This window comes from Miscanthus floridulus, chromosome 5, assembly GCF_019320115.1.
Source record: "Miscanthus floridulus cultivar M001 chromosome 5, ASM1932011v1, whole genome shotgun sequence".
Classification (NCBI taxonomy): domain Eukaryota; kingdom Viridiplantae; phylum Streptophyta; class Magnoliopsida; order Poales; family Poaceae; genus Miscanthus; species Miscanthus floridulus.
Genome location: NC_089584.1, coordinates 90,981,817 through 91,000,246, shown reverse-complemented (window position 1 = coordinate 91,000,246; position 18,430 = coordinate 90,981,817). Strand labels below are relative to the sequence as shown.

The window sequence follows — 18,430 nt, the reverse complement described above, 5'->3', positions numbered from 1 at the left end:
AACACTTGATAGCTAATTCATTTAGTCATCGGCTCTAATAGCCGGTACCAGAAAGGTATCGCCTCTAGTTCAAAAAATGAAAATCTTCAAAGATATAAAAGCCGATACGATATGTATCGCCTCTAGAGCAAAAACAAAAACATTCATGACACATACAGGGGCATTGCTCTAGGACACAGCCATGGAGAAGCAGAAGATTCCATTCATTAGTTTGCCCTAAATACAAACTAATCGAAGACCTTGTTCACCACGTCCTGAGCAGATGTGATGTCCACAATGGCTTCCACCGCGATGACAAACTCCTCGAGCAGATCCTCATGCTCCTTAGGGCCATCACCCATTGGGAAGCTGGTCTCCATGGCATGGAGCTCATACCCGGTCTGAACTTGCACCGCAGTTAGCACCACCGATGCGCCATGACGAACGCCGTGGAGGGTGATTTCCTAAACACGGGCCGGAATGTCATGGAGGCGAACGTTGATGAGGGGGCCCCTAGCATTAATGGCATACATGGTTGCGTTCATCACCAGTTGGAGGGACTCCAACTGCACTGTCAGGGCTAACGATCACAAAAAATAGAAGAGCTATCAAGATAAAGATAGTGGAAATCAGAATAGAGGAGTTCCTAAAGTTTGTCTTACCCACCACCGCGGCATTAGACTTGGCCAGCCGCGCTCGAACGGCACTAGCCTCCTCGACCGCATGAAGGGTAGCCTAAGAGACCCCGAGGCAGATCTCAGGCTAGCCATTTTCTCGAGTCACCTTGGAATAGCAGTTTTGAGCCACCCTCCACTCTCAAAGAAAACGTCAGGCGTCGTCACTGTTGTAGGAGTCGAAAGAATCCGACGATGAGGCCGACATAGAAGATGTAGCATCAGAGGGCTCACCGACCCTAGGAATAGGATGAAGATTGTCGTTCAAAATGAATCTATAGACAAATCAGAATAGTTCATCACCAACAGAAGATATCAATCTCACCTCATGTGTCGCAGGCGCTGGTTCACTGGCATGGCTTCCTTTGGAATCTCCTGCACCGCACGTTTGTTGCGGTTGTCCTTGCCGACCATAGGGTTTGTTTGGGTCTATGAGAAGAGGGGAGAAAACTGCTACAGAGTTTGTGAGGGTGGAGAGGTGCAAAGGAACAAGAGCGGTTGCAAGTGTAGATGTGTTTGAGGCCAGAGCCCCCGGCTGGTATTTGAAGCCACGAAGCGAGGAGGTGGATGCCTCGGGATGTGCAAAAGGCAACCGTAATTAATAGAAGGCGAAGCACCACCTCACTAATACCGAAGAGAATACGACGTCGGGTGACTAAGGATAGAAGATCAAGGGTTTCTTTTAATAATAAATGTTGTGTTTTTAGACTTAATTGGATTAAGGTTGTAAGTCTAGAATCAGCTATTTTCAAATCGGCTCTTTAGCCAAAAGCAAGAAGTACAATTAGGCGACAAAAATTATGGTTACCATTGATTCTACACAAGATATATGATACACGAATTACAAGTCTAGAACATCCTGGATTGCTTTCAACACTTCTAGCCGGATAGTATCAACTTTTGTGATTTGATGCTTATCTTCTTCGGCTGATCCAGGAATGCTCTCGAGGCTACTTCGGATGACTCTGCCTTCTCTGACTTTGGCCAACAGTTCCTATTTCTTTTGTTGAATGGCATCGGGTATTTGAGATAGGGTGGACTTATGACGATCAATGGTAGCCTTCACGTTTTCTAGCTCCTTCTCAAGTCTGCACGCCTGACTTCTAGTTGTCTAGTTGAGACAACTCTGGGTCGATCCTGAGGGGGGAGTTCTTCAGATGGTCAATCAACTATGTCAGCTCTTTGGCCTCTTTCCTATTGGAGTTCCCCTTGGCCAATAAAGTGTCATGGTCGGACAGATTGCTTTGAGCCTTTTTCACCTTCAGGGCCTAATCTTCAAAAGTAGATAAAGGTGACAAGACTTTGGAAAGAACTGGGGATGGGTTATCCTTAATAGCCAACAAGACTCTCTGCATTAAATCAGTGTCTTGGACCAAATTGGCTATATTCTTCTCAAACATTGATAATATATCTCTTAGCTGATTTTTGGTCTCTTCTAACAAAGCTTCCTTAGAGGAGGTGGATGACGATCTGATTTCATCTTCATCAAGATACTCCTTAAGATTGAAGGAGTAACTCAGGGCTAGAAGATTGAGTGCCTATGTATAAGAAAATCTTGATTAGGAGGTTTAAATTAGTTCATAACAAATGGATGGTGAAGTGGATACAATACCTTCTCTGCAGTAGCCTCTATCTGATGAGAAGGAATAGCTGATGATGCACCAATAACATCTGGTTGAATTGGCTCTGAGCTTCAGCATTGGCATCTGCAATATCAAGGAAAATTTTTAGTTCATAATTATTGTAGAAGAATAAAAGGAATATATAACTTCCTTACCATCAGTTGTATGCTGAACTGGTGAATCAACAGTCTGAGTGTTGATGGCAATAGGATCACCTTCGACGTCGACATAATCATTAAGTGGACTGTCAGGCTCCTGCTCTTGCATAGGTGTTTCCTCAGGAAGTATCTGGAATGGTAAGGAGCTAGATGAAGGATGAAAAAAATGAGTAAGTCAAGAAGTTAAAGAAAATACTCCGATGAACATCAAGGATAAAACTCACATTTTTTGTTGTTGTGGAAGCATTGGATATTTCAACCGAAATCAGCTTCTTTTGAGGGATAGCTAATGGGGGTTCCGTTGGTACTGAGTCAAATGCCTGGGATAGCAATTCCGCACCTAGAGCAGATTGGGACACAATGCTCGATAACTATGAAGGAACGAGATCAACAGTTGAATATCATTTTGAGAAGGAGATGAATTGTTTACCTGAGTAGCTGATGGTCTCGTTATGTGGACTCTCTTCCCAGTAGTGGTTTTCTAGGTTGTCCCTTGAGCTGCATTGTGCTTTGAAGATTGATATGTTATGATGGTGGAGGCAACATGAGTTTTCATCAGTTTCCTCAGTGAAGGCACAGCTGATCCTATTCTTAAAACTAGGCATGGTGGCTGGTAATCTATGGGACGCCCCTTCCTATCCAAGCTCAGAGGATCAGATTCAGTATCCTAAAAAGGTCAGTTAGAATAGTGGGCAAAAGAATTCATCGAGCAATTTTCTTGAAAAGGAATCGCAAGTTACCTCTCTGTCAGAAGCAAATTCCCCATCCAAAGCTATACACAAGGGGTGAACCAACCCACAGAAAAGATGAGAGTGCCATTCTTGCCACCAGAAGTTGAAAAGAGTGGAAGAGAAGTTGACTCTGATCTAGTCATGCAAGCAAAGGGAAGGAAGATCTAATCCCAGTTGGAAAACTCTAGAGACTTCTAGTACTTTGCTAATACCTTCTCTTGGCCTCAATATATCCCTGAAGAAAAGTTGAGGAGGCAATTGACCAAGACCAAATTGGCAAGCTACAAAGGAGGGGTTGTAGAACTCATAGGTTGGAAGGTTGCCTAGAGGAGAGGAGCCTATAGCCATTTTGCCACGACCATGATGAAATTCGGCTGGGAGGACGCAGGGCTTGATAAAGGAGTTAAAGATCACAGCCGCTATCTAATCTGAACAGCCAGATTCAAATTGAAATTTGAATGGGAAGACCAGTTTATTATTCTCATCCTCATCATATGGTAGCCAAGTTAGGGTGTCTGCATCAAACCCTCTGTAGAACTTTTGAAGAAATGGCCAATATCGATATCAATTGTTATGGCCAATGCAGCCTCACAATAGCTCATGCACCGACAGGTTCTTCCTTCTTCACCTGTATATTCCTCATCAAAGTTGGAGGAAGGGAAACTCAGGTTTTTGAGATTAGGCCTTACAATCTTGTGCATATACAGGTTGAGCCATAATTGTATCAACCACCAAGGGCCATTAATAGTATGCACTGTTCATTCTTCAGTAACTGGGCAGCTACCTGGTACATCAGATGATAAGTAGCTCCTAGCAAATACTTCAAGAGGGATATCCTTGCCTACTACCAGATACTCTGCCATAAGTTTATGATTGTAAGTTGGACCACAAGATGACCCACAGAAGATGAATCTCTCCAACCACATGTTCAGAACGGCCACGTATTCCCTTTCACTGACATTTGATTCGTCTCTAATATGGTTTAGGATGTAACTGGACCATCCTATGTAGTCTAATATCTTGGCTAATTTCTTGGATCCAGCACTTAATAAATCATAAGGCTACATCGATCCTGTTATTCTAAGGTCGATCAGCATATAAACATCGACCAAAGTAATAGTCATTGGGCCAGTGACCAAAAACAAAGGCATTTAAGGTGTTGGACCAGAAATAAGATGTAGAAATCAGGGGTGGATCATTCCTTTCCATTCCTAGACAACGAGAGTGTCAGGCATTGATTCAGATCATAAAGCTCCCAATCTCCACCCTTTTTCTTAGACACCCTATGAAACCAATTTCTCCACCCCTTAGGCATCTTGGGCCAGGTTTCTAAAAGCGGTTTTGATGTTCTAGGAGGATGAATCCACTACAAACTATTTGAAGGATATTTGGTTGGTTTTCTGACTGGATAAAATCAGATGGATCCGGATCACCCATAGGCCCTAAGAAAATAAACAATGGAAGCAACCGCTGATGGAATTAAGATTTTGCTCCTCATTTCCTAAAAATTAGATAGAATAAATTTGAGAGCAAAGGAAATACAGGGTAGTGACCAATGCTTTGAGGATAGAAATTGAAGGCATACCTCAGGAGCATGATCGTTGGTTGCCATTGAAGTCGAAATAGATTTGAGTCTGACAAAAATTGCTTCAATAACGGCTTGATGGAATAGAGGATTTGCTAGGGTTTGAGGCCTTGGTGATGACGACATTAGATGTTAAGATTTGCTCGAGAAAGAAGGGAAAGCAAACAGGCCAAGTGAGTTGGAAAAGATACTATTGGGACATTATATAAGATTTGGCCCGGGAAGTCAGGAGTTGCGCGTATATCTCAGAGAAAAATGGTTGCGGTGTGGTAAATAGATAAATAGGAATTTTAGAATAAAATCATTTTATCCCAAAATCAGGGGGCATGTGTTTACACCAAAATTTGGAGAGAAGAACGCAGGAACTCGAAGCTTCCATAATTATGTCGATCAAGGACTCGATTGCATGAAGATTGATATCATCTGATTCAAAGGAGACACTGGAATGAACTCTCTTTGAATGATGTCAGCAAGTAACAATAATAGGCTACGGTTGACGTCGGGAGATGCATATTGGACTCTACAGAAAGGGAAAGATTAGGGTCTAAGTTATCTTAAGATTAGGAATGTTCTCTTTTATACCAAATATTGTAATGAGTCATACTTGAGTAGGATTCGTGTTTAGGCCATGGGTATAAATATTGGACCCCGACTATTGTAAAGACACACAATTAATCAAATACAAGTTACTTACTTTTTTAACTTCGTCCACCCTTTGGAGTAGGAGTAGAGTAGATCTCGGCGAGTTCTTCAGCAAGCAGGGCTGCATCGGTCCGGCCGACCTCCGGCTTGTCTATAAGTACCGTCATGGCTTATACTTTTGTTCGTACGGCTGCATCGATCCGGTTGACCCCCACTGCTCGAACTACATTAAGGTCAAGTTATCAGCTCTATCTAAGGGTGACGTCCTTCGGGTAGATTCATTAAGTTATCGATCTTGCTGATGTGTTCATTGTTATTAGTTTACAGCAACATCAATTCATCCGGTCGAGATCGAATTGGACCAGCCTTATATCCTTTTGATCTGTCATTTGTTTTGTTACAACACGATGTTATTTACCTTGAACGATGGTTTATGCATCATCGGTTGTTTTTACTTCGATCTTGATCATGCATAGTATGCGGTTGAGGCATGAATAATCTTGAAGAGGTTTGCTAGCTAGTTGAATCTAGTTTATAGTTCACCATTATGATTGTAACAATCTGGTCGATCCCCATTGATGGCACTGTAGATTAGGGGATGCTAGTTAGTAGATATGTTCCTAGTTAGGCGTGACCTTAGCTGTTTGTTATGCTTGCATCGGCTAAATAGCCGATCGCCTGTGCGTTAACACCTACGGTGTGCGTCCATGATTCTGTTAAGCGTGAATAGATCATGTGTGCTTTGAGGACTTGATTCGTCGTCTTTTTCATGGCTGCATCGATCCGGTCGAACCCCACTGTTAGGGATAGCAGGGTTGAGTCTAAGGAGTCCACGGGTTTGTTCGTGTGAAATAGTCGATTGTTCACATGCTGTAGTCATTTTCACCTGAATCGCCTATTTTAGCTGATTCATCTGAGCCTTCACGTATAGCATGTCTTTCAGGAAGCCTATCGATGTACGGATGTGTTTGCGGATTCTTTGGTTTTAGTTTGTTACTATTATCATAGCTGTCATCGATCTGGTCGAACATCACTGTTGGTGGTAACAGATTAGATTCAGAGCGTTTATAGATCCGTTCGTATCAGATAGCCGATTCATTCGTGTGCTATATTTTTTCCTAATTAGATTCATCGGCTTAATGGTTTACACTAGTAATATCTGTCTAGCTGATGATCTTATTTACATATACGTGTACTATACCTATCAATATGAAATTAATCGCTACCCATAAGCTTTATAGTCTGTAACAATCGATTTCTGTGTGGATCGGACTATTCAGTCGCTCTTACCATATGGTTGCTCCCTGAAGCGGCACACTTGGAACTGTCTGGGCATAGACCGGCATGTTCCACCTTAAATTACTGATAAACTTTTCTCTCATTATCAATTGTAGGGTCAAATTGACTGGCACGTCTCAGGAGGAGTATGTAGGATCGATCATCCATGCGTTGAAGCCAGGTGGATCTCTAGCTCCATCGAGCAGACCCTTTCAACTTGCTCGTGTGCCCGGCACGAGACTGAATTTTCGTGCCGACAAAAACCTAATCATTTTTTATATCTCATTGGAGTACGTATATATGATCTTAGTAGTTTCATTTTTTTAAAAAATCTCTGCTAATGCCACGGTCGCTTGAATAGTTAGCAAAATTATATACATTAGTATATACATTAGATGCATGAGAATAACAACCTAGTCTCTTTAGAAAAAATACAAAATGTCAAGATGTTTTAATTTCATTTGGAATACAGACTTGAGTAGTTTAACTTCATACATAGTTTGGAGAGAGAGCAAGATGGTCAGTACAAAAAAATGATCCTAATAGCAACTACAAGCTCTAGCTCTAATTCAAAACAAGTAAACCCCCTAATCAATTCTAGTAGCTTAATCTCTAAGCTCAATCACACAAACAAGTTAATCTACAACTAGCAAGAGAGCTATAACTAAAGCTGCTAACAAGAGCAACTAAAGCTAGTTACAACTATACAACTCCTAATAAGGCTAGTCAAGCAACTACCGCACAAAGTATATGAATGTAATTCAAGAGTGAGTAGAAGCAAAAAACACGAGACAAGTGAACACAAGATATATCTCCATGGTTAAGTTGCTTGCCGACAACCTACATCCTCATTGTGACGAGTCCCAACTTAATGGTTCATGAGTTAATTGGCCTTACACGCCAACCCCACCACACGGGTGCCGCAAGAACCACTCAAGAAGTGCACTCCAACTAGCCACGATTCCACTAAAGTTGCTCTTCACAATCTCCCATGGGGAATGAGCACAAGAGCCCCTTACAAATCAATTGATTGGAGCCGGCAACAATCACCAAGTGCCACTCAACGATCCTTCGCTGCCTCCAAGTCATCTAGGTGGTGGCAAGCCACCAAGAGTAACAAGAATCCCGTAGCTCAACAAGATCTCTAGTGCCACTAGATGCTTTTTTCACTCAATGCAAATGCACTAGAATTACTCCCAACAGTCACTTAGGATGAAGCAACAAACAATGAGATGAGTAGGAGGTGTTTCCTTAGGCTCACGAGAGATTCAATTATTTACATGCGTTCACCTACGCGATTGAGCGAGTGCTCTTAGTCTGACCCGAATTTTTTACAATTTGGCCCTTTTTTGAAAGTTTCTCACAAATAGACCCCTGGCGGAAAGAATTCAGGAAATGGACCCTTAGCTCGGTGCCATTTATGCTGGCGCCGAGCTCCTAGGCACGGTCGATGCCCTGCTAGGGGCCTTGGCGCCAGAGTGACTGGCGCCGAGCTCAGCGCCGTAGATCTTGGCGCCGAGCTCGGCGCCAATCACTTTGGCGCTGAGCTCGGAAATATCTACCGAGCCCATGCCGGTCCTCTCTCTTCTTCCTCTCGTGCCCTAGCCCTGCCGATGCCGCCGCCCTTGCCCACGCCACCTCGGTCGCCACCGTGCCGCGCCACACCCGCGCCGCGCCGCCGCCCTGCGCCAACCCTACGCCGAGCTAGCGCTGACCGCACGCCGCCACCCTACATCGCCGCCCTGCGCCGCGCTCACGCTAACGCCTTGTCACCAAGCCCATGTTGTCACGCCTGCTTCCGCGCCCGCTCCTACGCCGCGCCGCGTCGAGCCCATGCCGCAGCTACCCCCTCGGCCCGTGCCGTGCCCCTCGCCGCGCCGACCCTGCACCACCACCCTGTGCCGTGCCCGTCAATGTGCCAAGGCCGCCCCCACCCCGCGCCATGCCCCTCGCCGCTCTGAGGCCACGCCTGCTCCAGCGCCTGTGCCCGAGGCCGTGCCCGCGCCCCCCGCCCCGTGCCACGCCGAGGCCACCCCCCGCCGCGCCCCTCGCCGCGCTGTCTCCCATGGTTGGCCGCTACACCATGCCACGATGCCTCCGTCGCCCTCCATCGTTGGCCCTAGGCCACGCCCGTCGAGCCGGACTCATTGCGCGTAGCCTCGGGCATCCCGCGCTCGTCGCGCACCACCGATGTCGTCTACCGCACCACCGCCGGCCTGGATCTTCGGCCTGACCCACGCCCATCGTCCACCGGCCTGGATAGGTAAAAATTATGAATATGCAATGTACCTACTTAGTTGGTATTTGTTATTTATTAGTTAATGTGATGACTCAGGTAGTTGACTTAGTTAGTGATCTAGTGAGATATATATGTAGATAGAAACATAGACACATAGGCACATAGATATAGTTAGATAGCTACTTAGATATGTAGTTACATTTTTAGTTATCTACCTATGATCTAGCTATTTAGTGAGTACATTGTAAATATATTCGTAGTTATTATCTTGATTACTTAGTTTGTAGTTAGAAAGTACTTGTTAGGTACTATCTATCGTCTAATTTGGACTAAAGGAAATGTGTTTCGTTACTTGTTTGAAATAGATGGACAACCTAGTGACCATATATCATGGAGGCACCATTGAAAGCGATCGCTATGGATATGTTGAGTTTCTTGACATGCAAAGCGTGCCTGTGCTATTCAATGATAGGCCTTCATTTAGTGACATGGTTGCAAGGGCTCGGGAGGAGCTGCATTGCCTTGGAGATGATGGCATTGCAGTTGATGGTGTACTGCACCTAGGTTGTCCTCTGAACATCTTCAGGCGAATGATCTCAATTGGTTGTGCGGATCAGTGGGAGAACTATGTAAGATCGGCTATGAAGAGTCAACTGCAATGTTTGGACGTGGTTGTGCGTCGGGTGTTAGTTGATCCCATCCCTCATGGGTTTACCCCAACAATGGATTAGCAGGCATACATCGACCCTCCTGTTTCGGAACCTTACCTGCATGTGCAGATTGCACCTACGGTTCCCGATGCTCAATCTGCCCCCCAATACGGTATTTGGAGATGGTTGTCAGACTCATTTTTCCATGGCAGATCCTCCTTATGAGATACCTTTGACATAGAATCATCCGAGTAAGTGTCTTAACCGCAAGTTTTTTGGGAGCTTACCCCATTCCTTACATCTATTTCTTTCATTCTTTCCTCCTTTCTATAATGATGTTGCAGGAGACATTCCTGAGAATGTGGATGTGCCCCCTGTTGCTGCGCAAGTGCAGTTTGGAGATGGATTTCGTGGGTCAAATAATGTTGAAATTATGCATGATTTGGAGCCATATGAGATGGCTAGGGCTCTTGATTCTGATGATGATCGCCCTGTTGGAGAGCTGACGGAGAGTGACATTGAGATGATGAGGCATATCTTTCCCGACCGCAGTGATCCTAGAGTTCACGAGTTCAGCGATCTTGCTCATTCTAATCAGGCGTTTGTAGAAGGATGTGATGATGAGCTCCTAGAAGCTCCTGAGGCCGGTCCTAACATGGTAATTGAGAATGGGAGGGTGTTCAATGACCTCCCTGCTTTGAAGAGGTGGTTGTAGGCTTTTGCAGTGATACAAAAGAGGCCTTATAGGGTATTGCATTCATATGTGGAGCGCTGTTACACAGTTGTGTGTGACTAAGGAACGCTGCCCATGGAGGGTTTGTGCAAGGAAGCAACTAGGTAACCGGAAAATGGAAGATCACAAAAGTTGTCGGGCCACATAATTGTGCTGACCATGAGCTGACACTGAGGCATCGGCAGTTGACATCTACCCTCATTGCCAAGCGGTTGATGGGAATTTTGTAGGAGAGAACCCAACATGAAGGTGAGGACAATTATCAGGACCGTTGAAGCATTGTATGGAGGATATGTGATAACTTATGGTAAAGCATGGAGGGCTAAGCAGCGAGCGTGGAAGATGATATATGGGGATTGGGATGATGGGTATGAGCAGCTGTCAGTTCTTTTCAATGCAATCAAAGCGGTGAATCCTGGCATGCATTATGAGTACATCCCAAAACCTAATGCATGGAAGGATGGGAGGCATATATTCTTCCGTGCCTTCTGGTGCTTCCCTCAGTGTGTCGAGGCCTTTAGGCACTGTCGTCCCATCTTCTCCATTGATGGTACGTTCTTGATTGGCAAATACCAGGGCACACTTCTTATAGCCATATCCTGTGATGCGAACAACAAGTTGGTTCCTTTGGCATTTGCCTTGGTTGAGAAGGAGAACAATGACAGTTGGGGATGGTTCTTGAGGCTAGTCTGGATACACATGGTTGGGCCTAGGTAGGGAGGTTGGCATCATATCTGATAGGCATCAGGGCATACTTAATGCCATGCAAGAGCAGATAGAGGGGTATGCACCTGTTGCACCATCGTTGGTGTACTCGGCACCTTGCCAAGAATCTACTCCGAAAGGATGGTGTCAAGGGTAACTTTGATCTGTTCTAGGAGGCTGCTCGATAGCTTGAGGACAAGTACTTTAAGGAAAAGTTGGAGCAGGTCAGAACCGCATCAAATGTAGAAGGTAGACAATGGCTCACTGGTTTGATGAGGGATTTGGAGAAATGGACGAGAGCTCACGACGTCGGTGGCTGGAGGTACGAGTTTCAGTGCAGCAATATGGCAGAGTCATTCAATAAGTTGCTATTGGGGATACGTGGTATGCCCATGAATGCAATCGTTCAATTCACCTTCTATAAGCTTGTTGCCTGGTTCGACGATAGACACGCCCATGCATTGCAGTTGCGGAGTGATGGAGAGATATGGGCTCCGAAACCAAAGGCACATCTAGAGAAGGCAAGAGAAAGGGCTAGGCACACATGAGGTTGCATGCTTTGACCACACCACAGGGACTTATCAGGTCGAGCATAGGGGCGGTACAACTGTCGACGGCGAGGTCCGAGAGTCGAGGATACATGTGGTTGTCCTCTAAGATTTCAAGTGCACTAGTGGTAAACCAAGGCAATACCACTTTGTATATTCTCATTTGGTGGCAGCAGCTAGGCATCGCAACTATAATATCGAGAGGAGGATACCTCATGAGTTCAGTGTTGACACGCTTGTGAACACATGGAGCCCCCGCTTCGTGCCTTTCTCGGGACCCTAGAGAGTGGCCTCCATATGATGGGCCGAAGTACATTGCGGATCCAGCTTACCATTGGAACAAGCGTGGATCAAGGCAGAGGACGAGGCACAGGATGGTTATGGATCAGATACCTAGAAGAACTAGGCGTGGGAGAGGAACTCCATTTGTTACTGATCCCGAGCAGTACTGAGTGCGGCAAGTGTGGTAGACTTGGCCACAACTCACAAAGTTGCCGTTGGCAGATCAGTGAGGTAGGACTATTGGTTTATAGTATTATTTTATATTTGTCTTATTCATATATTTAATTATGCATGTCTCAATTTATGCTTGTATTTGTGTCAATTACTTATACATTTATAAGTTCATGTTTCATTGTATATTGGAATTCTAATTCATTCACTTTTTTGTAGGATGGAGCAATTCCACCTGCTCGACCCAACGTACAAGGCAACCCACTGAGGACGTCTCGTTGCGCTGGGGCAGGTAATAATCTATAAGTTTTATTCGTACATGTGTTCATGAAGTAACATGTGACTATGTTTTATTCGATGCAGGACCTTCCGCACCTTCGTTCTAGGACCCACAGTGGGTTCTTGGACATTCGGTACGACGACTAGGTACACTCCTTTCCTGCAAAGAGCTGGCCTGGATGTCATCTCCTTTTAGGTTCATCGTGGGTTGCCCAAGTTCAACTCAGCGGTGATAACTGCGTTGGTAGACAGGTATTAAAGTGAATCGTTGCCTCCATTCATGGTCATTTGTTAATGCGATTGACTTTTTGACAAGTAATCTTGCTTTGTCTTAAATATAGGTGGCGGCCGGAGACTCACAGCTTCCACCTACCTTTCAGGGAGATGACAGTCTTGCTCTAGGACTGTTAGAAGATGCTAGGCCTAAGGATTCATGGCAACCCAGTCACTGGGGCAGTGCAGGTTAGAGGGCTAGAGAGCACAAGTGGAGGCCTTCCTTGGGCGTGAGCTTGGCAAGCAAGGGGCTCGCACTTCTAGAGTTCCCATCTCCTGGCTACGTGCAGAGTTCGCATAGTGCCCCAAGGAGGCAGATGAGGAGACGGTTGGGATACTACTAGCAGGGCAGTGGATCCTACACCTTTTTGCCTGCGTTCTCTTTCCCGACGCCACGGGTGATAGTGCGTCCTAGGATGTGGATCCACTGCCTCAGTGACTGGGACCAGGCAGGTCAGTACAGCTAGGGGCTCTGTAGTCTTGTGTTTTCTATACCGGTAGCTGTGCGAGGGGTGTTGTCGGTCTACTGTCCAACCCATCACTTGGTGGATGCGTGTACCTGTTACAGCTAGTGGATGTGGGCTCATCTTCCAGTTGGTCAGTCCAGAGGTTCTGGCTCATCGTGAGTGGTTCCAAGGTCAGCCTCGAAGTTGCCAGCCAACATGGGCATACCTTTGGGACTAGGTTAGGGTTCCGCACATGAGGATAGATCCGGGCGTACATTGAGTACATGAATGAGCTAGATACGCTGACGACGTCTAGTGTAAGTAAATTTTATTTTCCATGCTGCTTTGAAAAGGATTAGTATACCATCTAACATCTTATTTGGACATGTTGCAGGTGGAGTGGGAGCAGTATGGTGGAGAGGATGCACTTCCTTTTAGCTGAGCAACGTCTGTGGGGCCGACGACTACTTCTATAGGATGAGGTGCCCTCTTATCTGCTTCTATGCTGTCGAGTACCACCTTCCAGATAGGGTTGCACTGCCAATTTGGAGTGAGACAGCTTTGGCCTATGGCTCTGTTCTCGACTGGCTTTGACTTACACAAGTAAGTGTTTTGATATTTCAAATGTCTCATGATGATGGTCCATTTCTATTAATATGGTGACACGTACATGGATTCATGTAACGATGACATACGTGCAGGTTGGATCATCAAAGGAACAAGAAGATTTTTGATGGGGAAAGGCACCACCAGTCCTACATTGAGGAATGGGAGGAGATGCATGACAACATGGACGACAACAATGAGCCGCACAAGAACCGTGAGTTCAGGCGGTACCAAGCTTGGTACCAGCGTGCGACACGGTACAGGCTGAGGCTACAGTGGACCGAAGCTGACTACGCCGACATCGAGTCCTCCGACGATGAAGACACGGCGTATGACCAGTCGACTCGTGCAGGAAGGCAGGTGGAGGCAGGACCGATCTTGGACAGAGTGGTAAGCCAATCGCCTTATTTTTTTACGTTGAGTTACATAACAATACATTCGGCGTTCTTGGACTGACATTAGGAGTTATCTATTATAGTTAGTGCAACCTTCGAGCCAGTATAACCCATATAATAAGTTAGATTCTTGTACAAAAGAAAACAAAACTAAATGCTATCTATTCAGAAGTATTATTATTGAGAACTTTGTTGCAGGGCAATACACTAAAATGCTCAGTTGAAGAGATCGAGCGCGTTCGGCCGAGAGTCAATGACGACTACATACTTGGCTTCCTAGACGTAAGATTTAAAATATTCTTTCAAACATATCATTAATGCGTTATATTTTTCAGTTAACATAGTTTTGTACAGCAGAGGCTGTCACTGTCATCTACGTCGTGCGGCTAGTCATTGTGGTTGCAGGACAGACACTGACGCAAGACAGTGTACGTTCCTTCCGTAGAAGAGGAGGCTTGGGTTCCTCTAGTCAAGCAGCTACAGGGGACATGGACGAGGACGAGGAGGACGACGATGACGTGGACAAGAGGCACGATGAGCTTGGCCCCTCTCAGCTCCATGACGCTCCCTCGACTCATCCTACACCGCCTCTAGGCACTAGGCGACGCCGTCCGCGTGACCCTTAGACTCCAGGCACCAGCGCTCTGGGTCACAAGGGTAAGGGCAAGAGTAGGAGGCAGTGAGGGATGTGGTAGGTGTTAGTATGAACTATTATGGATTTTGTATTTACTTTTCTGTAACTATTCGGGACTGCATGGACATTGTGGAGTATTTAGACTTTGCATGACATATTATGTTGGTTGTGATATTCGTTGTGGTTGCATTATGCTCCTTGGATGATTAAATGTTTGGAATATATATTGATGTCTCTGTTTGTAACTGTGGATGCTCCTAATACAAGACCGTATCTTGCGAATTTTTTTCGTGAACCTTTAATCATACTACACTTGTACAAAGGCACAAATGTAGTACACAGATTAACTATAAATTTATTAGAACATGTATAATCTAGGAAATATTGTACATATGCTTTGTAGATGAATCTAGGATTACCAAGCAACAGTGAACGAATCTATGCTTTTCAGACAATAAACATAGACTTTTCAGATACATGGACAACATCGAATTATCACATCACTGATATAGTACTGACATGCAAGGAAGCACAACTCCACTATATCTCCACCATCCATCTTATGACTATTTGATCCAAGGGCTGAGGTGAAGAGGCACACGGATCGCTGACATGGCACATTGAGAGGCCTCCATTCCTCCTCTCAACCTATAAATAACCACTCACTCCCTCTCATTCACACAAACAACAAGGAAGAAGAACACTCCTCAGCATTTGCTTTCAGTTGTAGTACCAATGTCTGGAGGGTCGTCCAGAGGGAGAGGAAAGGGGAAGGAAACTACCTGGGGGTGGGAGGGTCCTCTTGGTCCCGATTTCTTTGAGGAAGCTCTTTATGAGAGATTCCCAGTTGAGAGCAAAAGTGATTTCACCAAAGAGACACCACTGAGAGGATACGATGAAAGGAAAGAAGAGTGGCCAAAATGCATGCATGGTGAGGATTGCCTAGTGCAGATGTTCACCGAGGGAATAGATGGAGGTTGTCGTTTCTTCAAATGCCCATGAGCATGGGTAATTGCTATTACTATTTGTTTCTTCAATATGTTTGTCTTGTATATCACTTACACGACATACTTATTGTAGTCTTCCTTGGCCTGAAGAAAACTGTGGGTTCAGTAGGTGGGTCAATCCTCGACCTATTTATCCGCATGCGGAGTACATCTACTACCTACAGGACCGTATCTTCGATCTAGAAAGGGAAGTTAGCAGCGGTTACAAGGACGACGAACATGACGACAACAATAATGGTGCCGATTCACAGGAGGCACTCTGCAATGATCCATATTGCACCTGCCCTAACCACAAGAACAAGGGGCCTCCCCCGTCACCCCCACCCCCACCACCAACAACAGGGAGGCTACTATGGAGAAGGTGCAACACAATTTGCTATGTGGCCACAATACTAGGATGACTTTATCTTTTTCACATGTACCCAGGTTTAATTACCTAAGGCATGGTTTAATTACCTAAGGCATGTTAGGTTTAGTCAAAGAAAACTCTGTACCCAGGTTCGGTACATGTAGTCACATGCCATTTAATGTGTTTCGTGTGTTGATTTATATAATGTCCGTACGTCGTTAAGTTTTTTTGCAGCACGTGTTCAAATTTAAATACGTCCATATCATTAAGCAGAATATTAAGACCATAGATAATGAAAACAACCACATAATGAAAAGTTCGATACTATGCCACATTACACAACATATTAATACTACAACTATGTGCCGACAGTAGACATAGGGGCAAATACACTTCCAAATCCTCAGTCTGAAACTTACTGAGTAAGCAACTCATCATCCGAGTACTAGTCCTCTACTACAACCCTGTTGCTGTGGCTAGGCTCAACTACGTTGCTCTGACATGCCTAGTCGCTTGTAGTAAGCGGCCTCCGCTTCATCTGCGGCCGCTGCGGCCTGAGTGAAGAACGCGTCGTCATCCTCCTCTGTCTATAAGTCCGCCTCTGCTAGAGCGATGAGCTCGCTCAGTCTGCCAGTGTCGTCATCCGCCTCCTGCGCCTAAATGCCCGCCTTTGCTAGAGCGATGAGCTCGCTAAGTCTGCCAGTGTCAGTCCTTAGCCTCCTGCGCCTGTATGTCCTGCCTCTGCTAGGAGCAATGAGCTCACTTAGTCTGGCAGTGTCGTCTGCATCCTCGTCTCTCTCATCAGACAACACAATCGGTGATTGAATGGTGCGACCAACTCGTGGTCTATGGTCATCTAACTTCTTCTCCTCATACCTTGCACGAGCCACCTCTGCGGCATGTTCCCCGCTGCAACCAATCCCTTCATGTATAAAATGCAATCAGTTAGCAACACGATTATATTACATTTAAAACCAGGCAACGAAAAAAAAGGTTTTCAAGCACTCACTGGCACATAATGTAGCAACATGCTCGTTCAAGACCTGCATCTGTACTCTTGTCTCCTCCCTTGCCTCATTCCTTGCCCTCTCCTCCTCTAACATCATCCGCCTCTCCAATCCCCATTTGTTAAGCCCAACATCGATCGGGTTACAAATACCGCGCTGTCTAGCAAACTCACGCATCTTTTCTTTGTGATGTTTAACGAATAGGTTGACGTAGTCAGGTCCATATCCCCTCTTCCGTGTAATTAGTTGCCTCTTCTTCAGTTCATCCAAGAACTTAGCTTGACCATCATAACATTCCCAACTGCATTTCCTAGTGCTCTGTTCAAAAGAAATATTATATCATATATGTCTTTGCAAAACAAACAAAATACGATTTCATGTTTATCAGAAAAATAACGAACCTCATCATACTCAATCATATGGCCGCAATAATGGCCTATTCCAAGCTCCTGAAGGGACTAGGCCATAGTTGGATTTTACACCATATTCGCACATGACAGGAGGTGCTTTGTAGATTACCCTTTCTTTCTTCTTTTCCTTAACCCTCCGCGGTTCTTCCGGCCATTGGTTCTTAGGACCATACAACCACTCCTTGAAACGACACTTCGCCATTGAAAACACCTAAATAATGAGACATTAGTACATGAACACATATAGCTCAAGATTTTAACACATACGCTTTGCACTTACTTCATGCTTGTTTGGACACACAAACTCCAACGTATTCTCAGGGTTTATCACAGCTCGATCTCCGCAATCACACAGAGGAGGTTCCTCGAGTCGTCTAACTGCGGCTAGGTGCTTCTCCTTAGCCGTCATTGCCGGAGGGTTAGGGGGTGGAACCCACCGCTTGAAGTGCTCACGTTGATATCTCCCTCTAAACCAATCGTCGAAAAAGAGGTACCTAGGATCAAACATCTCTTCACCATCGATCCACTAAAAGAAAAAAGCACCTCTCATGGTCCTACACAACAAGATTCCAACAAAATATTAGTACCATACTTACACAAATAAAGAAAAAGGATAGTGCAAACAATTTCTTACATTAAACCGACTACATGTGTAGAAGCAACGCGCGGCTGTGTCCGGATGTTTCGATTGAAAACATAGGCCGAGAAACCACAGTCACAGTTAGGGACAGGAAGGCCAGGAGGGACAGGGGCATCTTTGCTAGACGCGTCGGGGTATAATTCTCGAGGACGACCCCGTTTTCGCCAAAACTCCTCCTGAAACATTTCTTGCATCTAACAAAACGGATGTAATTTAACAAATATAAATCAAAACATCACAAATAAATATCAATGAGAACCATAACTACAATACAACCAATTTCGTTCTGAGAACCGAAAGCAGTTAACATTATACCCTAAACCTAGGGTTTCTCATTTGATCCACAACAATGACCCCATAACATAACTACATGCGCCTAGGTTTGCT

At 45.1% G+C, this 18,430-nt stretch overlaps 1 long non-coding RNA gene across 1 annotated transcript; it reads right to left on the bottom strand.

The window, feature by feature from the left end:
• Positions 1-16,771: 16,771 nt before the first annotated feature.
• On the bottom strand, positions 16,772-17,489 carry LOC136452593 (uncharacterized). Its single transcript, XR_010758857.1, has 3 exons — positions 17,395-17,489; positions 16,996-17,311; positions 16,772-16,908 (listed from the first exon to the last, which is right to left on the bottom strand). It is a non-coding gene; the product is annotated as an uncharacterized lncRNA (long non-coding RNA).
• Positions 17,490-18,430: the final 941 nt, after the last annotated feature.